Source organism: Phocoena sinus, chromosome 2 (assembly GCF_008692025.1).
Source record: "Phocoena sinus isolate mPhoSin1 chromosome 2, mPhoSin1.pri, whole genome shotgun sequence".
Taxonomy (NCBI): domain Eukaryota; kingdom Metazoa; phylum Chordata; class Mammalia; order Artiodactyla; family Phocoenidae; genus Phocoena; species Phocoena sinus.
This window is the reverse complement of record NC_045764.1, coordinates 8963614-8983772: the sequence shown is the minus strand read 5'-3', so window position 1 is coordinate 8983772 and position 20159 is coordinate 8963614. Positions and strand designations below refer to the sequence as shown.

The 20159-nt window shown below is 42.4% G+C and overlaps 1 pseudogene; it reads left to right on the top strand.

Moving 5' to 3' along the window:
• Window positions 1-5278: 5278 nt before the first annotated feature.
• Window positions 5279-13763, top strand: LOC116746516 (annotated as a pseudogene).
• Window positions 13764-20159: the final 6396 nt, after the last annotated feature.

Below are 20159 nucleotides of genomic sequence, written 5' to 3'. Positions count from 1 at the left end.
TGATATCTTTTTTTTCTTAATGTAGATTTATTGCTATAAACTTCCCTCTAAGGACTGCCTTTGCTACATTCCATAAGTTTCCATATGTTGTGTTTCCATTTTCATTTGTCCTGAGGTATTTTTTTAATTCTCTTTTGACTTCTCATTTGACCCATTGGTTGTTCAGTTGTATGTTGTTTACTCTTCACATATTTGTGAGTTTCCCAGTTTTCTTCTTGTAACTGATCTGTAGTTTCATACCACTGTGGTCAGAAAAGATGCTTGATATGATTTCAATCTCAGTTTTATTAAGACTTTCTGTGGCTCAACATGTTATCTATTCTGGAGAAGGTTCCATGTACGGTTGAGAAGAATGTATATTCTGTTGCTGTTTGATAGAATATTCTATAAATATCTCTTAAGTCCATCTGGTCTAAGGTGTCATTTAAGTCCAATGTTTCCTTATAGATTTTCTGTCTGGGTGATCTATCCATTGATGAAAGTGGGGTATTGAAGTCCTCTACTATTATTGTATTGCTACCTATTTCTCCCTTTATGTCTGTTAATATCTGTTTTATATATTTAAGAACTCCTTGATATTCTTAACATTATTTTTAAAATGCCTTTGGATTCCTTAACATGAGTCAAACAATCAGAATATACTTGGTTCACTGAAATGTGTATAAACATGATATGTTTCCTACCCTTAACATTATCACAGGTCTAACCAAAAAGACAATGTGGAACTACAGGAAAATTGAAATTTTTTGAAGGGTCACATAGGATAGGAGATCTGTCTTGCCAAAACATTTCTGAAGGATATTGCCATTCATTCCAAAACCAAGTTGAGACTTGTCTTCTCTTGCTCTTGTCTTCTTTACCAGGTAGTGTTCCTTAACTTTTTTTTTTTTTTTGGTTGTTAATATCTATTGTTTAGCTGCTGAGCTACAAAACCTATCACAGCAGTCATGCCAAAAGGTGAGGGTTTCTTTGGTCTGGCTTTTAGGAAGTTAGTAGAAAAAAATAATGTAAGATGTACTGGAGCAAAACAGGAGCAAAGAGCACTGAAGCCAGGCAGAGGCCACTTACACCTAGTCCCCATATGTAAGATTGCCACCCAGAACTATAGAGAGCAACAGTGCTCTCTTCTTGAGAAATCCTGAAATAATGCCAGAGCTGAGTTTTGTAGTGATTTCCTTCAGTCCCTCCAATTTTAACCCAAACAGACAGGTTGAAACTGTTTCCTGAGGCTGTATCAGAACAGCTTTCCTCATGTCACAGAAATTTCCAGAAGTTTGAGATTCAGAAGTAGAACCTGTGGTTGGGCAGTGGTATCAGAGCCCACTGCAGGAGCACAGGGGAGAGGCTGGCATCCCATCAGCAACCACATTCATCCTTGATGACACACCGCACACCTTGTTTAGTTGTTGAACAGGTTTCTCTAAATCAGTGGGAAACTCCACACACTATTAGATTATGCAGTGATCCAATCAGTCTCTGTTGAGAGCTGACGATATGGCCACCACTTTGCAGGGTGCAGTGATGTGGGAAGGACTGAGACCCCATGCTTCCAGTCCTTGTGTCATTTAAGGCCCAGCAATGTCTGGAGTAATACCTTTTTTGTAAAGGGGCAGAAGCTTGGTTTTGGTGGATTTGACTCTTAGAATGGGAGACAGTGCCCTCTGGATTGTTCTGCCCTCTGTTTTCTATATCTGTGTTTTTGCATCAATTTGTCCTGCTAGGACTCCAACTCAGACCAGTTATTTAGTGCATGGGGCCAAGAATCCAGCAGTAGTCTACAAATTCACTACAATGTCCATTTTTGTGGGTGAAATAGTATAATCCACTAAATCCCTACAGTTTTGATTCTACTGTGTCATCTGTGGGTGCTCTATGAACTGAGAATTGAGTACTCACATTAGAAAAAAATGAATTTGAAATCCCAATGAGATTGTTCAAGTGTCTGGGTGGTCTGGGTCACATGTGTTCCAAATCCTGTTCTGAGCTATTCCACTGACTTATTGACATTGAGCCACTGTGTCTTACATCAGCCTGGCCATTGTAAACCAAGGGGTCCTGGCCAAACGTGTGGTAAACATTCCACTGCAGAATCATGATATCTCCCTAATAGGAATGTTAACTTTGGTTTCCATTACTAATTGAGAAGAAAGAATACCAGGTTAAAATGCTGGCTCCAGCATTTACTAGCTGTATGACCATGAGAACTTGGGCAAGTTAATATAACCTCTCCGAACTATTGCTTTAGTTCATTATGAGTAAAATGGGGCTAATAATATTTACCTTGTAGTGTTGTAGTGGTTAAATGATAAAGTCCCCAGTAGAGCGTTGACATATACTGTGGGCAAGTGGTGGCTGCTCCACGAATGGTAGCTGTGAATGACTTAACGATTAGTGTTTTAGCGCAGTGAGGAGTCAGAGAGAAAGGGGACCAAGGGGAAGACTTCATATTATTATGGAATGCGAAGGAATTTCTGATAAGGCATGACAAATGGCAGCCATTTCTGAAGGAAGCCATTGAATCTCCTTCTCATTAGATTCTTTAAAATAAGACAATATCCATCTGTTGAAAGAATTCACTACAGAGTGGATAACCCTCTGAGGTATACTTTGGGTTCTGGGAAATGTCTGTTAACAGAAGGATTGCTGTTGAAATTTACCCATGAACCCAGACCCTGACCCTTGTTATAAGCTCATCCCTAATCCTTCCAGCTTGGTGATAGACCAACTCACTGGCCTTCCCAGTTTTGTTTTCAAGTTCGAGAGAAGCATAGCTGATACTGAAGCAGCATTTATAGGTCCTTTTTTTAAAAAAAACAAAAAAAAAAAAAGCAAAACAACATTGCCGTGGAAACTGAAGGCAAAATGACAAAACTCCAAGGGGGGCTATCCTTTGTTAATTACTTATGAAGATATGAGAAAGAAACAGAAAGTTCAAGCCTGGTAAAATGATGGATCTATTCCAGAGGAGGAAATGAAAGAATAGATAACAACACCCTTGGGGAGGCCCCAGACAGCACTGTGGAAGGATTTGATTAGAGAGTTTCAGTTACATTGCCTCTCAGATTCATGCTGAGGTTAAAAAAAAAAGCTTGAGTTACACTGACTACTATATGATTAAACTGAGACTCTCTGGGGAGGAAAACAAAATGGTCAGCATACATGCTTCTTGGCTGGATTTTAAATCCCTTTTGAAAAATTACCTGTCATTTCTTCAAGGATTAAATAAGAAGGTAGAGTGTTTCCTAAGTTTCAGTGAATTCAAACACTTCAGATTTTTTTCTATCTATCTATAAAAAAGACATAGCCCAGGTATTAAAAGCTGAGTGTAGACTGCACAGCATTATAAAACATAAAGTACTCTTATTCTTTACAGCTTCCTTTAAAACTTAAACGTGTATCAGAGAATGAAATTAAACCTCTATTTAAAAAGTACACCTTTGTTCAAAATGTTCTTTATAAGACTATAGGCCTTTCAGAACTAATTTTTGTAGAACTCTCATACTAAAGCAGTTTGTAAGAGCGGTAGGTTATTAAGGCTTCACAAGGAAAGTACTATTGTATATAATTTCAAGCCACACCTAGTTATCAGTGCCTAGTTAGAAACCTGGTGGAAAAGTGACTATTTAATTCTTCTTCATGAGTAAAGTAAGAAAAGATATGTCAGGATGAGGGGTGATGTTTTGGTGCTCTTAGGATGGTGTTATTTCTATGGACCAGCATCACCCAAATTCTGTTTTGGGACTAACTCTTCCTCTGCAAAGTATTCTTGACCTGAGAGTGAGACTGAAAGAATAAAAAGTAAATAGGAAACAAAACACAGGATTCTTTATATCTAAGGATAACTAATATTAGAAAAAGGTCACTCAAATGGAACCCACTTAAAGTTAGGACCAAAAACATCATAGTAGACAACATAAAACCTAGAGATTATCATATTAAGTGAAGTAGGTCAGACAAAGACAAATATGTGATATCACTTATATGTGAAATCTTTACAAATGATATAAATGAACTTATTTACAAAACAGAAATAGATTCACAGACATAGTAAACAAAATTATGGTTACCAGAGGGAATAACAGGGGCAGGGGTGAAAGGTAAATTAGGAGTTTCAGATTAACATACACACCCTACTATATTTAAAATAGATAATCAATAAGGACCTACTGTATAGCACAGGAAACTCTAGTCAATATTCTGTAGTAACCTAAATGGGAAAAGAATCTGAAAAAGAATAGATATAAGTATATGTAAAACTGAATCACTTTGCTGTACACCTGAAACTAACACAACATTGTAAACCAACTATACTCCAATATAAAATAAAAAATTTTTAAATAAAAATAGGGCTTCCCTGGTGGCGCAGTGGTTGAGAGTCTGCCTGCCGATGCAGGGGACACGGGTTCGTGCCCCGGTCCGGGAGGATCCCACATGCCGCGGAGTGGCTGGGCCCGTGACCCATGGCCGCTGGGCCTGCGCGTCCGGAGCCTGTGCTCCGCAACGGGAGAGGCCGCAACAGTGAGAGGCCCGCGTACTACAAAAAAAATAAAAAATAAAAAAACAGGTTTCATAGGTATGATTTTTGACAAATAAAATGAAAATTTATAAAAATGAGTTTATTTTGTTTTATAATTAACAAAATGATCTTATAATGACAATTGTGCACTAAATCACTTGGCTCAACCAAAAATAAATGGAGTATTGATTTGAAGGATGTGATGGACTGTCACTTTGGTGGCCCTCAATGAACTATGCTTCTTTTTATCTGTACCCCTGTGAGTCCCTTCACACATTGATTCTGGTCTTGGCCACATGACTAGCTTTGACCAATGGAACATTAGTGAAAGAAGTGAAAGACTGGTAAGTCCTTGGACCTTGTCTTCTTAGAATGCTTCTTCTTGGAACCCATCCACCACGCTATGAGAAAGCATAAGCAACCATATGGAGAAGCCCACCTGGAGGAGAATCGAGACCCCTAGCCAAGTCAAAGTGGGCTCCCAGACTGTAGCCAGTACCAATTTCCATCCCTGTATGAGTCCATTTCTAAAATGAGTCCATTTTAGATCTTCTAGACATCCCGTCTCCAAGCCAACAACATGTGAAGCCCAGTAACCTCCTGGTCAACCCACAGAGTTGTATGAGGTAATAATAAATTGTTAGAAGCCATTAAATTTGGGGTGGTGTGTTATGCTGCAATAGATTAACTAAAGCAGAAACTATTACCTCTAAGTGGGGTCCTGCCGTCACATGTGGCATTGATTTTGAGTCTGGGAGAGGAATGGAGAAATTTGGAGGAATGATGAAGAGACTGTTTGGTGGAGGCCGAAAGGTAGTGAGGAATATCCTATTGGAAGTTTAAGGAAAGAGAACTTTCAGCTTCCAATAGGATATAGGCAGAAAAATTAGCAAAACTATTAGCAGTATTGGCAGGAAGAACTAGCAGAACTATTAGCCTGTGGACATATGGGAAATAGAAAGGGTACCTCATGAACTTGTGGATCTGGCTAAGGAGAGTTCTGGACAGAATGTTGAAGGTGCCATCTGGCTTCTTTTAGATGCCTATGGTAAAGTCCAGGAGGAGCCAGTTGAGGCAAAGAGGGGACTATTTAGATTTCAAGCAGAATTTAGAAGAACTAAAAAAGCACTAGAACTTGTGGGCTTGATAACAAAATTGCATTCAACCCTAGTCTCTCCAAGAAAAAATCTCTCAAAATAAGAAATGGCCTTGGTTTGCAGATGAAATACAGGGTGCTGTTAGTAAAATATGACCTCAGGGTCAACGTCTCTGTTAAGGCATCAGAAAAATTTAAGGAGTATCTCAATCATCCTCTCAGCTACACAGGAAGACGTCTAAGAATCTTAAAGGCATTTTCCCATAGCTTCCTGATTTGCAGCCCGAAACAGAGAAATGGTTGTCTTGAAGAGATTTGTGAGTGTGATGATTTATCTAATAGAGTGGATTATAATTTGATACATAGAAAACTACAAAGTTTATAATGTAATGTAAGCTACAGTAATCAAAACAGTATGGTACTGGCACAAAAACAGAAATATAGATCAATGGAACAGGATAGAAAGCCCAGAAATAAACCCACACACCTATGATCAATTAATCTATGACAAAGGAGGCAAAAATATACAATGGAGAAAAGATAGTCTCTTCAATAAGTGGTGCTGGGAAAGCTGGACAACTACATGTAAAAGAATGAAATTAGAAGATTCTCTAACACCATATACAAAAATAAACTCAAGATGGATGAAAGACCTAAATTTAAGGCCAGACACTATTAATAGCTCATTTTTTAAATTGCTGAATAATACTTCATTTTATATCAGTTTGTTTATCTGTATACTTGTGGATGGACTTTTGGGTTGTTTCCCGTTTTTGGCTATTACAAATAAAGCTGTAATGACATTCATATTCAAGTCTTTGTACAGAATATGTGTTAATTCTCTTGGGTAAATACCTAAGAGTGAAATGGCTCTATTGTATGTTTACCCTTTTAAGGAACCATCACATTGTTTTCCAAAGTGGTTGTACAATTTCCATTCCCACCAGCAGTGTATACGCGTTCCAGTTCCTCCACATTCTCAACAACACTTGATATGATCAGTCTCTTTAATTTTTGCCATTCTAGTAGGTGTTTAGGGGTAGCTCACAATGGTTTTAATTTGCATTTCTCTAACGACTGGTGATGCACTTAGTTGCCATCCTGATATCTTTTCTGGTGAAATGTCTGTTCAAGTATTCTGCCCGTTTTTATATTGGGTTTTTTGTCTTCTTACTGGGTTTTGAGAGTTCTTTGAGTATTCTGGATATGCATCCTTTATCAGATATACGCTTTGCAAACATTTCCTTCAAGTCTATGGCTTGACATCTTACTCTCTTAACAGTGTCTTTTAAAGACAGAAGTTTTAAATTTTGATAAAGTGCTATTTTTGTCTAACCCAAGTAAGCAGAGGCTTTCTCCTAAAAGATTCACGTTTTGTATTTTGAGTTAATTTTTGCATATGGTGCAAGTTATGGATTGAAGTTCTTTTTTTTTCTTTTGCATATGAATATCAAATTGTTCTATCACCATTTGTTCAAAAAACAATCCATTCTTCAATGAATTGACTCTGCAGCTTTGTAGAAAAACACTTTATTTATCTATTTATTTACTTCTGCACTCTCTATTCCATTGGCTTATGTGTCTGTGTTTACACCAAAGCACACTTTATTGATTACAATAACTTTACAGTAAGTCTTGAAACCAGGTAATGTTAGTCTTCTAAATTTGGTCTTATTTTTTAAGTTGGTTTGGCTAAGTTCTTTGCGTTCCATATGAAAATCTGGAATCTGCTTGTCAATTTCTACCAAAAAGTCCACTGAGATTTGATTGAGATTGCATTAAATTTGTAGATTAGTTTGGTTAGACATTGACACCTTAACGACGTTCAGTCTCCTTGACTGTTAGCAAACTATGTGTGTCCATTTTCACGAGACTTCTTCCATTTCTCTCAGTATATTTATAATTTTCAGTGTATAGTCTTTTCAGCTTTATTCCTAAGTATTTTATATATTTTGATACTACTGTGAATGGTATTGCTTTTTAAATTTCAATTACCAAACGTTTGTTGTTATACATAGAATACAATTGATTTTGTATGCTGATCTTGTATTCCATACTTGTTAGACTTGCTTATTAGTTCTAGTAGCATTTTTTTGTGATTGTATCAGATTTTCTATATAGATGATTATGTCAGCTATAAATAAATAGAATTTTGTTTACTAAATGAGTTAAAAACATTTCATAATATCACTGTCTTAGTCTCTCAGGTAAATGGTTTATTTATTAAACCATTATAATTGAAATATAGTTTAATTTATAATGTGTTAGTTCAAGTGTACAGCAAAGTGATTCAGTTATATATATATATGTATGATATACACACACACACATATATATACACGTATGTATTGCAGATTCTTTTGCATTATATGTTATTACAAAATATTGAATATAGTTCTCTAAGCTATATAGCAGGTCCTTGTTGGTTATCTATTTTATATATAGTAGTATGTATCTGTTAATCCCAAATTCCTAATCTATACCCTCGACTTTCCCTTTTGGTAACCATAAGTTTTCTCGCTCCGCCTGTGTGGACTCTGGAAATCTGATGCTGGGGTTTGAATCCTTGCTCAGTCACTTTGTAGCTCTGTGATCTGGGTAAGGTCAATTAACCTCTCTGTACCTAAGTACCTTATCTCTAAAATGAAGATGATACTAATACCTACTTTGAAGTGTGGTTTGGAGAATTAATTAAGATAACATATGCAAAGTCCTTACAATAGTGCTTGCCTGTAGTATGCAATGTATAAGCGTTAGCAGTTGGTTAATATTATAATTTGGCAATGCTTGCTTGCTCTAAGTCGGCTTGCCTGGAGTAATAAAACCGTTTCATATCCTCTCTCTTTTTCTCTAGCAAACCTGCAAAACACCTGCTAAATAACTGTTATGGACTGAATTGTGTCAACCCTCCCCCCCACTCCCCACCCCTAACCCCTGTCCTGCCTCCTTCTCCCTGTCCAAATTCATATATTAAAGCCCTAACCCCCATGAGGCTATATTTGGAGGACAGGACCTTTAGAGAGTAATTAAGGTTAAATGAGGTCACAAGGTTGGGGTTCTTAATCATCTTTATAAGAAGACCACACCAGAGATTTCCCTCTCTTGCTACATGTACACAGAAAAAGCCCAGTGAGGACACAGTGGGAAGGCGGGCCGTGTAGGAGGCTGAAGAGAGACCACACCAGAAAGCAATCCTGCTGGCACCTTGATCTTGGACTTCCAGCCTCTCACTCTGTGGTATTTTGTTATGACAGCCTGAGCACGACTACAGACAGTGATACTATGAAATGTTTTAACTCATATATTCCTGAGAGGCAAATAAGCAGTCCTGACATACAACGTCTGATTGTCACCTCGGGTACCATTTTCCCCATTGTGGGGAAAGTCTGGCATCTACCATGGTTGGAGGTGGGGGGAGTTGCTGTGGAGAGTCATATACCATTGGGACTACTGCCCACATTGCTTCCCTCAATATAGCTATTTTTCCTACAGAAATTTGTTGAAGCCCCAGGCTGACTACTAGCTACTACAGGGGTTAATTATTAACTGCGAGAGCTGTTACTCATTTCTTTCTTCTTTCAGGCCCATCACAGAGTCCACTAAGTCGCTGATTAGATTCTGGACTAGTGTGACCTCACGCAGGCTGTAGCCTTCCATTCCCTCCCGAGCTGGACAGCGCTGGCTGGAAGTCCTGGGCATTCCACTTGTTGGGATTCCCAAAGCCCTCCCGATTTGGGGGGTCATGGGAGGTGAGGCCCAGCCTTGGAATTTTCTCTCCTGCTTCTCTATCCTCTTTTCTCTTTACCTTTCCTTCCAGAATTCCCTAAGAACTCTTTTCCCTTCAGTACAGAGAAGAATTCAGCTGGGTTCCAAGGCTTAAACTTGCAGACACCCTGGTTAATAAGATGTTTGCAGAACAAAGAGCCTGCCATTTTAAGGCAGTTTTGCTTGTAAATTTATTATAAATATATATTAAACATGTATGATATATGTATGATGGTATGTATATTATATGCATGATATTATGTATATGTGTGCTACATTGAATATATAAAAGATACATATTTTCTAAGTAATATCCTTTATTTCTTCTTCTTACTACATTAGGAACAATTAAAGAAAATTGGACATAAAAGCAACCTCTGAGTTTTAGAAATATAGAACTGTGAGTTTGGGTCTCCTCAGGTTCACTCACTGACTTGTGAAAAGCTGTTTGAAATTTACCTCTGAATTTATTTCTCAGGTGTAGGGTGTTCAGAATCCGAAAGCAGTAATTATGTAAATCATGAAGTCAGGTGGCTGTAGGAAAATCAGAGCACTATGCTTTGGCTTTTCAAATCTTTTATTAAGACTTTCCAAATCTTTTTATTAAGACTTTCCAAAGACCATCATTAAAACATAAGCAGAGAGAGAGAGGAGGTCCAGAAAAGTTTATTGGATCACACTTAATTTCCTAGCTAACCTCTGCGAAGGTAAAGTCAGATTGCTATATATTTGACTGTAAATGAACTACATAGAAAATGCAACAACATATACAGAGTAATCGTGGCAATTGACAGCGCTCGTTTTAAAGAGACCGCGGGTCTGCAACAGGCTTTACACCTGGAAAGCTTTGACTCAGTCATCGGCGCGCAGGAAGAGGGCTGGGCCGCCGCTCCCAGCACTGGCTTTCTCGCGCGCTGCCCCCCAGATACCGCGCCCGCCCCGGGGCGACGCATCCAGCGCAGAGCGTCTGCGGAGCATCCCGAGCCCCCCACCCCGGCCGGCGTCCCGGCTCCGCCCCTCCCGCCGCGGCCACGCCCCTGCCCCGGGGGGCGTGAGGAGGCGGCGGTCCGTCCTCCCCGCGCAGCTGTGGGGCGTCACGGGCTGGGACGGGCCGAGTGAGCCTGGCGGCGGAGAGAGCGGCGCGCGGAGCTGAGCGCCCAGGGCTGCGCTTCTCCGGCCGGCGGGGCGGCGCCGTGGGCCGGACGCTCCGGGCTCCCCGACGCCGCCGGCGGCCCAGCTCCGCCCCCGGGCCTCCCCGCCCAGCGCCCCGGTAGTGCGCCCCGGGCGCAGCGCCCACCCGGCCGGTCGCAGACGGCACGCTGCCCTCGCGGCTGCTCGCCGCGCTCTGCCTGGCCGAGCGGCTTGGGGCCGCCTGCGGCTGCCAGCTCCTCTTCGAGTGGAGACCCCTGAACGAGGGCTGCGGCGCGCCCAGCTGACCGAGACTATCTCGTACGCCAAGGTGCTGGCGCTGCACCAGGAGGTGCACGGCCTATACAGCTTCTGCCACGGCAGTACGAGGCCGGCAAGGCGGGGCGCCTCTACCGGGCCGAGGTCAAGATGCTGTGGACGAGGCGTGGGGCAGCGTGCTCGAGGTGCCCGCGGGCTCCAGGCTCCACCTCAGCGGCCTGGGCTACTTCTCCTGTCACTCCCACACCGTGGTCTAGGATTACGCCTGTTTCTTCTTCCTCAGGTGAGCCTGCCACCTCCCGCCCATACCACCCCCTCGGCCCATTTGCGTGACCAACTGAGGTCGCCTTTATCCGGAGCCGGATCAGGAACTCGCAGGGAGTCCTGTCCGTGCGATGCTAGATGATGCCTTGGGCTCCTTCCCGTGCTCTTCGTTCTTTCCTGCCCCTCCCGTCGTGTCTACAACATCCTGGGTACCTCTGGCCAAGACTGTTGGAAAAACAGGGAGGATTCCTGTGCTTTAAGGACGGAAGAGTGTTTCAGGCAAAAGCTCCAGGTGCTTTACAGCAACAAGCAGCCAGCCCATTCCAGATAGCAAAGGTTTATGCGGGGGGCTCCGGGGGGAGCCCCTGGTCGCAGTGCTTTGAGGAATAGAAAGGTAAATCAGGCAGGACCCTCTTTGATTGAGTTCATGCAAGTTGGTCTGTGGTCCAGATGAAACGCTTGTGTGTAAGAATTCAGGTGACGGGTTTGACTAAGGTTTGAAATAACAGTAGGTGGAACCCTAATTGAGGTGGAATCCTAGTATACTTGGAACTCTGTGTTTTAAACTGGATTTGGTGGGAGTAGTTGGGATGGGTGGTGGTCACACCAAAGCAGAATCCCTTTGAAATCAATTGTTGGAATTCTGGCTCCTCTTTTCCTGTGGGTTTGAGCAAGTTACTGACCTTGTCCAGACTCTCAATAGCCTCACCTTCATAAGGTTGAGAAACAGAGTTGCTTGAGACTAAAACCCAGTCACTCACACAAAACACCTGGTGCAGGTTAGATGCGGACCAGTCACTATTCTGCACACCTGCTTAAATGCCAAGATGGCGCTGGTGTGGAATGCAGCCCAGCTGGTCTCCCGTTTCACCCGCGTTAGCTCCTATCGGCTGCCGGCAGATCTCAATGCCAGGCTCTAACAAACAGATTTATGGAGGAGGGGCGGGGGGGCGGGGCGCTGGGTGGGGTCAGGGCCTGGGGGGGGGTCACAGGGCTTTGAAGAATATAGAATTGAATTAGGCAGGAGGCCCTGTCTGATTGGAGACTCCTGGAATCTTGGGCAGTTCCGTGAAAGTTGGTCTGTGGTCAAGACGAAACACATGTGGATAAGAATTTAGGCAATGGGTTTGACTGAAGTTTAAAGTAAAAAAACTGCAGGTGGAACCCTAAATGCATTGGTTGTCTCCAGTTGAAGGAGGAGACTGAGAGGAACCTCAGAATGGAATCGAATGCATCTATCGAGATAGCGATTGAATCTACAGCTGTGATGGGCGATAGATCCAGTCTTCCCAATCTGGAGTAGGATTAAAGATATTTGGAATGACCATGACCTTGGTCTGCAGACTCACTCTTAGCTCTTTAGATTTCGTGTCACTGAGAAACAAAAGAGTGAGTTCCGCAGAGGGAGGTCCGTAAGCTCATGGCAACATATTTTCCATGTTGAAGCCAGAATATCTAAGATTAGAATATGTGGCGTGCTTTGTGTTGGCTTGGGTGGCTTAGCTAGATTCAGTTGAATTTATTTTTAATTGCTGAACAAGTACAGTTTCTAAATAAACTCGTCAAGGAGTGAGATAGTACCTTCTTGATACAGAGAAAAACTAGACTTTTCATGTCTTTATCTAAGGAAAACACTGGGGACCCAGCTACAAAACTATTCAACAATGAAACTTCATTTTCCAAAGAAAAAAACCAGAGTACTTGAGAAGACGTTATCTTCTTTTCCTATTTTATAATGAAATACTGTTTTGTCCACTGGTTCTGTGGTCAACCAACACTTTCATCTTCTCTCTGACATGTTTATAAAACGTTAGGGCAGAAATACAGAGTCAAATGGTAGTCTGATAGATTTCTATTTCACAGTTATGTTGCCCTGATGTGTGTTAACAGCTGCATACAAAGCATTCCTCCTCTGTTATTCTGGGACCCATTGAGAAGAGAACAGATTCTGGTCAGCGTCACAGGAGAAGGTGGCACTGGAGACTCCCTGGTGAGCCCCACATGCCCCCCATGGGCTGGAGAGTAACTCGTATCTCTCCTTTTCCTTTTGTTTACTTCATCTTGACAACAGGCATTTTTTGCGAGGCTCAGTAGAAATGTTAACTAACTTTTATACTGCAGTTACTCTAGCCAGAGACTTTTTTTTTAATGCAATCCTTACATCACCATCAAAAAGTAAGGTGCTTTTGTCATCCTCTTTTTATAGATTGTAATACTGAAGCTTAGAGAATTTAAGAAATTCGTTTCCTGTCAGACAGAAGTAGTAGTGGTAGGACTTGAACCCGGGTCATTGCAACTGGCCTCCCTTTCACCAAGAAACAAGGAACGCACTGTCTATGAGAAGGAAGGCCACCTGGGAGGTAACACAGATAGACAAACGCAGACACATGCACACACTCCCTCTGCCCCCAAACTCACCTTTTTCAAAAGCTTAAGAATAGACTCATGAAGTAGGAGACAGAGAAACAATTAGAAATAACAGAGCCGATGGAGACTGTCACAGTCTTCTGTTGACTCAAGATTCAAGATGGCGCACCCCATGGCTGTCCAATCTACAGCTCTGCTTTCTTCCTCTTTCTTGTTAGGGTGGATGAAAATTATAACCTCTTGCCTCGTGGAGTCAATTTCCAACATGCCATCTTTCCAGACACTCAGGAGAACAGAAGGATGTTTTCCCAGTGGCAGCAATGGTGACTTTTTCCAGTGACCGGGAGATCCAAGAAGACAATTGGTAAGAATTGGTACCCTGTGCCAGAGCAAAATAATAGAATAGCTACATTTTGACCCAGAGAGTCAAGAGTGCTCTTCCAGAAGCTCAGAGCAAAGAGTATTTTCCTCCGTGCCCCCGACCGCCACTCCCAGCAGTTAACAAACCCTGCTCATAAACTCTCGACTCCCGAGGCTTTACTGTTGGGCGTGGAGTTCCTCACAGGGAACAAGATGGGATGAAGGTTGGCACGCTGTGCCTCAGTTGCCTCTTCTGTAAAATGGAAACAATAGTAGCATCTACGCTGTAGGGCTGATGCCATAGGATTTAACTCTGTAGGAAATGTAGATATGTAAAGCCCTTAGCATAGCGCTTGACAGAGAAAGTACTCAATACATGTGAGCTGTTATGACTGCTACCGTTATTATTATTATAATTGATAGCATAAGGCTACTCTGATTGATAGCATAGGGCTCTGAGGACTTTTCTAAAAGGAAAGAAAAGTCCTCAAGAAAATGAAATGAGAGAATTATAGTAGCTAACACTTCTATGATTCTTATCTATAGCTATTAAGACGTAGAGGTACAGGGTGACCAAGGTAGTCGTGGACCGTAAGGGTCAGGATGATTTGGGGCATGAACATATAAAAGGGGTATTCCAATCTGAGGCATTAGCCAGAGTTGTGGGGACATTCTGAGGATTGTCGCTTTGCCAAAGCAGTGGCATTGACACAGTTGAGCTGGGACAATTGTGGGACCAGGTCAGGAGAGGTGGTGGCCCATGGCTCCCAGTCTCCCATCTGAGATGTTTTTAGGACCACATGACAGACTACTGGAGAGAGTTCTGATGTGGGTGTCCCCCAGGACAAGGACTTTTTTGTGGGTCAAGGAACCAATCTGAACATGTTGGGTGGCTTCCTTCTTTCCACCTGTCTGTGCTGGCCTTGCGAAGAGTGTCTTTCTCTCGTCTGGTGGGTTGGCCTAGGGGGACGGCCTTGTTCTTCCAAACCTCCTTATCTTCTACCCTAGGCTCCCTGGCACCTGGAGGCCTTCTGCATGTTCTTTGCACAGAACCTGTTCTCACGATGGGCAGGGGTGTCCAGCTAAGGAAAAATGTTGATTCTTGCTTCCTAGACATTATCAAGGGTCCCTTCCTCAGGCCTACCCTACTGACAGATCTAGACTCCTCTGACCCCTTCTCCATGGTTTGCCAGAATTTTCTGAACTCTGCTCCCAGCATGGTTCCAAGCACCTGTTTGTTTTTCTGCTCTTAATCTGTACTGGTACCCACTCCACATTGAGCTGGACCTACCAGGTGTCAGCCTGAGTATCCCTGGCTTGAGTCAGACCTTAGCATGTTCCAAATGAAATCTTTTTGGTCTCCGTCCTTTGCTTCTCCGTTTTTATGGGAGTTTGCTTATTTCACTAACTCTTTGGTAACAATAGATTTGTATCAAAAGATCAGATGTTGTTCCAAAAACACCTTATAGCTTAGCCCTATGGTCACATAATGAAGCTATTAATATTTCCCTGGAATTAGATATTCCATCATTAGAAAAAATTTGAACAACAGGACCATGGAGAATTGTTTCAAGGTGAAGGCAGTTCTATTTCGGGTGGTCAGATGTTGATCTTGGGGAGATCTTTTCCCTTTCATCACCCTGGTCTCTTAGATAACAAAGGGTGGGTGTGTGCATTGCCCTGAGAGTCAAAAGCTTTGGGGGAGGAAAATTAATTCTTCCAGATTGCTGAGCTGCTGTGTAGCTGAATTTACACGTTGGAACCGATGGACCTTGCACTTTTCAACACCTTAGCTCCTTCCATTTTTATCCCTTGTCCTCTTTGAAAGGTACTGCATCAGACTAAGTTAGCTTGTTAGTTTCAGAATTTAAACTAAAAATAAACTGGCTTTTTGGTAAATTTTTACTTCCTCTGCAGTGAGTAAAGTAGTTGTAAATTGAAGATCTCAGAGTTAGATGAAGAATTGACCATTACTTGCTCTTTTCTTCCCAAAAAACCCACTAAAACTTCTCTGCCTTTTCCTTTTGAAGGTGAACATCTTATTTTCTCTCCTACCCAGAATAAATACATCACATTACGTCAGAAGCAGTCTGTTTTTCCTGTGGTGGTGGGTCCTCAGTCTTAGGAGGGATCAGAGGAGCTGTTCAGGTCACCTTTTGTTTAAAATTTTATTTTATTGAAGTGTAGTTGATTTACAATATCGTGCTATTTTCTGCATAGTAGGAGTGATTTCATTGTACATATATACACATTCTTTTTCATATTCTTTTCCATTATGGTTTATCACAGGATATTGAATATAGTTCCCTGTGCTGTACGGTTGGACCTTGTTGTTTATCCATCCTATAGATAATAGTTTGCCTCTGCTGACCCCAGCCTCCCAACCCACCCCTCCCCCTTCACCCCTCCCCGCCTTGACAACCACAAGTCTGTTCTCTATGTCTGTGAGTCTGTTTAGTAGATAAGTTCATTTGTGTCATATTTTAGAGTCCACATATGAGTGATATGGTATTTGTCTCTTTCTGACTTGCTTCACTTAGTGTGATAATCTCTAGGTCCATCTGTGTTGCTGCAAGCAGCGTTATTTCATTCTTTTTTATGGCTGAGTAGTATTCCAGTGTATATATGTACCACATCTTCTTTACCCATTCATCTGTTGATGGACATTTAGGTTGTTTCCATGTCTTGCCTATGGTAAAGAGCGCTGCTGTGAACGTAGAGGCATGTATATCTTTTTTGTTTTTGCCACTGTTGTTTTTGGCTGCACCATGCAGCCTGTGGGATCTCAGTTCCCCGACCAGGGGTCAAACCCCTGCCCCCTGCAGTGGAAGCATGGAGTCTTTTTTTTTTTTTTTTTTGCAGTACGTGGGCCTCTCACTGTTGTGGCCTCTCCCGTTGCGGAGCACAGGCTCCAGACGCGCAGGCTCAGCGGCCATAGCTCACGGCCTAGCTGCTCTGCGGCATGTGGGATCTTCCCGGACCGGGGCATGAACCCGTGTCCCCTGCATCGGCAGGTGGACTCTCAACCACTGCGCCACCAGGGAAGCCCGGAAGCATGAAGTCTTAACCACTGGACCACCAGGGAAATCCTAGGAGCGTATGTATCTTTTTGAATTAGAGTTTTGTCTGGATATATGCCCAGGAGTGGGATTGCTGGATCATATGGCAACTTTATTTTTAGTTTTCTGAGGAACCTCCGTACTGTTTTCCAGTTTACATTCCCACCAACAGGAGGGAGGGTAGGAGGGTTCCCTTTTCTCCACACCCTCTCCAGCATTTGTTATTTGTAGACTTAATGATGGCCATTCTGCAGGTCAGCTTTTTGTTCCAGTTAGACGTTTGCTAATCAGAACACGTGAATCTTCCGCATGCTCTGAGGCCTTTATGAATGGCCCTGGACGTTGCACGTTACACGGCTTCCCTGTATTCCATGCTGTATCTTAGAGGATATGATAAATCCTGGAGGAGCACTGCCGAGCTCTTGTCCTTTTCACTGCTGCTGCTCTCTAGTCCCCCAGTCAGCCTGATCGGTGGATCTAGGCCGTGGTTGTCAAGAGCGCATTTCATTCTTTTCCCTCAGAGGTCTCTCTCTCTCAGAGCATCACGTGAATCTGGGACTGCAGTGTCAATCCAGAGGTTAAGAAACGGAACCAGAGGGTGATCTTATGTAAGGAAGCTTTTCGTGATGCACACCCAGGGTGACATGCAGCTCCGTCCTCAGCAGGCAGATAAATCCTCCCATTCTCTAGTTCCATCCTCAAACATCCCACCCGCGCCTCAGTCAGTGGAAACACATTCTTGCTTTCAAAAGTTGCCGGGAAGTCAGCATCATCGTTCCTAAGTATTCAGCGTCTCTCTGGTGCAGTATCATGGTGTTAACGGGACCTCAGGGGAGGTCTGTGGCAGGTTAGAGCATCCATCCCCTTTACTGGCAGGGTTCTCTCCACACCAGCCAAGAACGTTTTCCTTCCTCTTCTCTTCTCTGCTGGGTGAGTGTAACACAAAACAGAAGTTGGCTGTTCTCCCCTCTCTGCAAGTCCTGTCCCCTAGGACCAAAACCCAGACTCACCCACACTTACATCAGTCTGTCCTAGAATGTCATGGGGTTGAAACAAAATCTGTGAAAGACCTGCTGCCATTTTTCTTTTCCTTTTTTGGAATCTGGAAGGGTGGTGGGGAAGTTGTCATCCTCCGAACTGCATGGGAAGGAATGTCGACTTTTCATCAGAAGATCGAAATTGACTCTGACATTTCCAGAGGCGTGACCTTGGGAAGGACCCTTTATTTCTCACAACTTCAGTTTTCTCATCCATAAAATGGGGCTAAAACCATGTAAACTGTTTCAGGTTGTTGTAAGGACCTAATTAGAGAATATGTTTGAAAGCACTTAGTAAACTATAAAAAGTGATGCAAGGGTTTATGACTAAATTGATAATTAGAGAGTATGGCTTTAAATGTTAAAGAATATGTAGCTTTTGAAAAGCTGCTTGCTTCTTCCCAGGGCAGTGGCAGAGTGGTGGCAGCAGTGCTGAGGGGGGATGTGTGTTAGAGATGGGAACAGTGATGGCGAAGCTGTCATGTGTGCTGTAATTCATTCAACAGTTCATTGGGTTCTGGCCAGGGAGCACTTCTTTAAAAATTCATCTATTCAGTTATAAACATATAACACATTCAGGTGGGTTCCCAAATCTAAGTATAAAATGATAGTAGAGTTTTTTCCCCCACCTCTGACACCCATCTACCCAGTTAGTTACACCTACCCTCTAAACAAGTAGCCACTGTTAAGTTTCTCAAACATTCAGTGAGTATTTTCACCCAATAAGTAATTCAAATGTGATTTACTGTTGTCTTTGACACCAGCGGTACTTCACTATGCACTATGCGCTTTGCTATGCCCCGCTTTATTCACAAGTAGAGCTTGAAGATCTTTCCATATCAGTGCATGTAAATTGCTCTAGATAGTGTTCCATTGTATGAATGTCTCACAGTATATTTAATCAAGTCCCCTGTTGATGGGTCGTTACGTTGTTTCCAATCCATTGCTATTATTAAAGAGTGCAGACATGTATGACATTATACATACCTCATTTTGCGGGCAATCTTTAGCAAATACTTATTGAGGCAGCTACTGTGTTAGATACTAGAGTTTCAGTGTTGGGCAAAATACAAAGTCCCTGATCATGGAGTTTATAGTCCTAGTGTTGGTGGTTGACATGATCAAAAGACGACATTAATGACTTCATAATTTTATTTTTAATTAATTTTTATTGGAATATAGTTGATTTACAAGGTTTCTGTTCAGCAAAGTGAATCAATTATACATATACATATATCCACTCTTTTTTAGATTCTTTTCCCATATAGGTCATTACAGAGTATTGAGTAATGTTCTCTGTGCTATACAGTAGGTCCTTAATAGTATAATTTTAAGTGGAAATAAATACTTGAAGGAAGAGAAAGGAAATCGGGAAGTCTGGTGTAAACTTCAAGGTAAAGAAAACGTTTTCTGCTGAATTGATTCTGGGGCTAAAATCTGATGGAAGAGAGGTATCCTAGTTAATATTGGGGTAATGGGATCGTGAGAGCAATCCAGAGAAGGAGAAGAATCTGTGCAAAGGCCCTGTGGTAGCAGGGTCCATGGTACCTTTTAGGGAACCAAAGAAAGCCCCTGTAGCTGGAGGAAAGGGAGTAAGAAGGATGAGGCCAGAGCACAAGGTGGGGCCAGACCATGCAGGGATTGATAGATCCTGGTGAGGATTTGGGCTTTGTTCTAACGGTAATGGGAAACCTTTGATGTTTGGAAAGCAAAGGGTGATGGGACCAAATTCACATTTATAGAAAGACAAAGTGACAGGAGTGGGGAACTGGATTGGAGGGGATCCGGGTGATATAGTAATAAGTAGTGGTGGTTAGAAAGCTACCAGATAGATGTTGGTCTAGGACAGAGGCAGGGAGCATGGAGCGATGTAAGCAAATTTGAGAGATATTTAGGAAATTAATTCAGTAGATGTTAATGACAGGTTGAATTTGGGTGGTAAAGGAGGTGGGAGGGTCAAAGATACGTCCTGTGTTCCTGGCTGACGGCATGCCAGGACCAACACTGATAAATGGGAATAGGACAGGTTTGGTAGGAAATTTGTGAATCCAGTGTTGGACATCTTGAGTTGAGGTGCCCTTGAGCCGTCCATGTGAGATCTTGACTAGGTGGTTGGATCTATAACTTTGCAGCTTTGAGAAGAGCTCTGAGTAGAACTTACTACACCTTTGGGTCTGAGCCATAACTAGGTGTCAGCTGAAATGGGAAATGGGTGACATTTCCAAGGGAGAGGGCTTAGTGTAAGAGTAGAAGCCCTAAGGTAGGACCGAGTGGTGTAGAATGCTAAC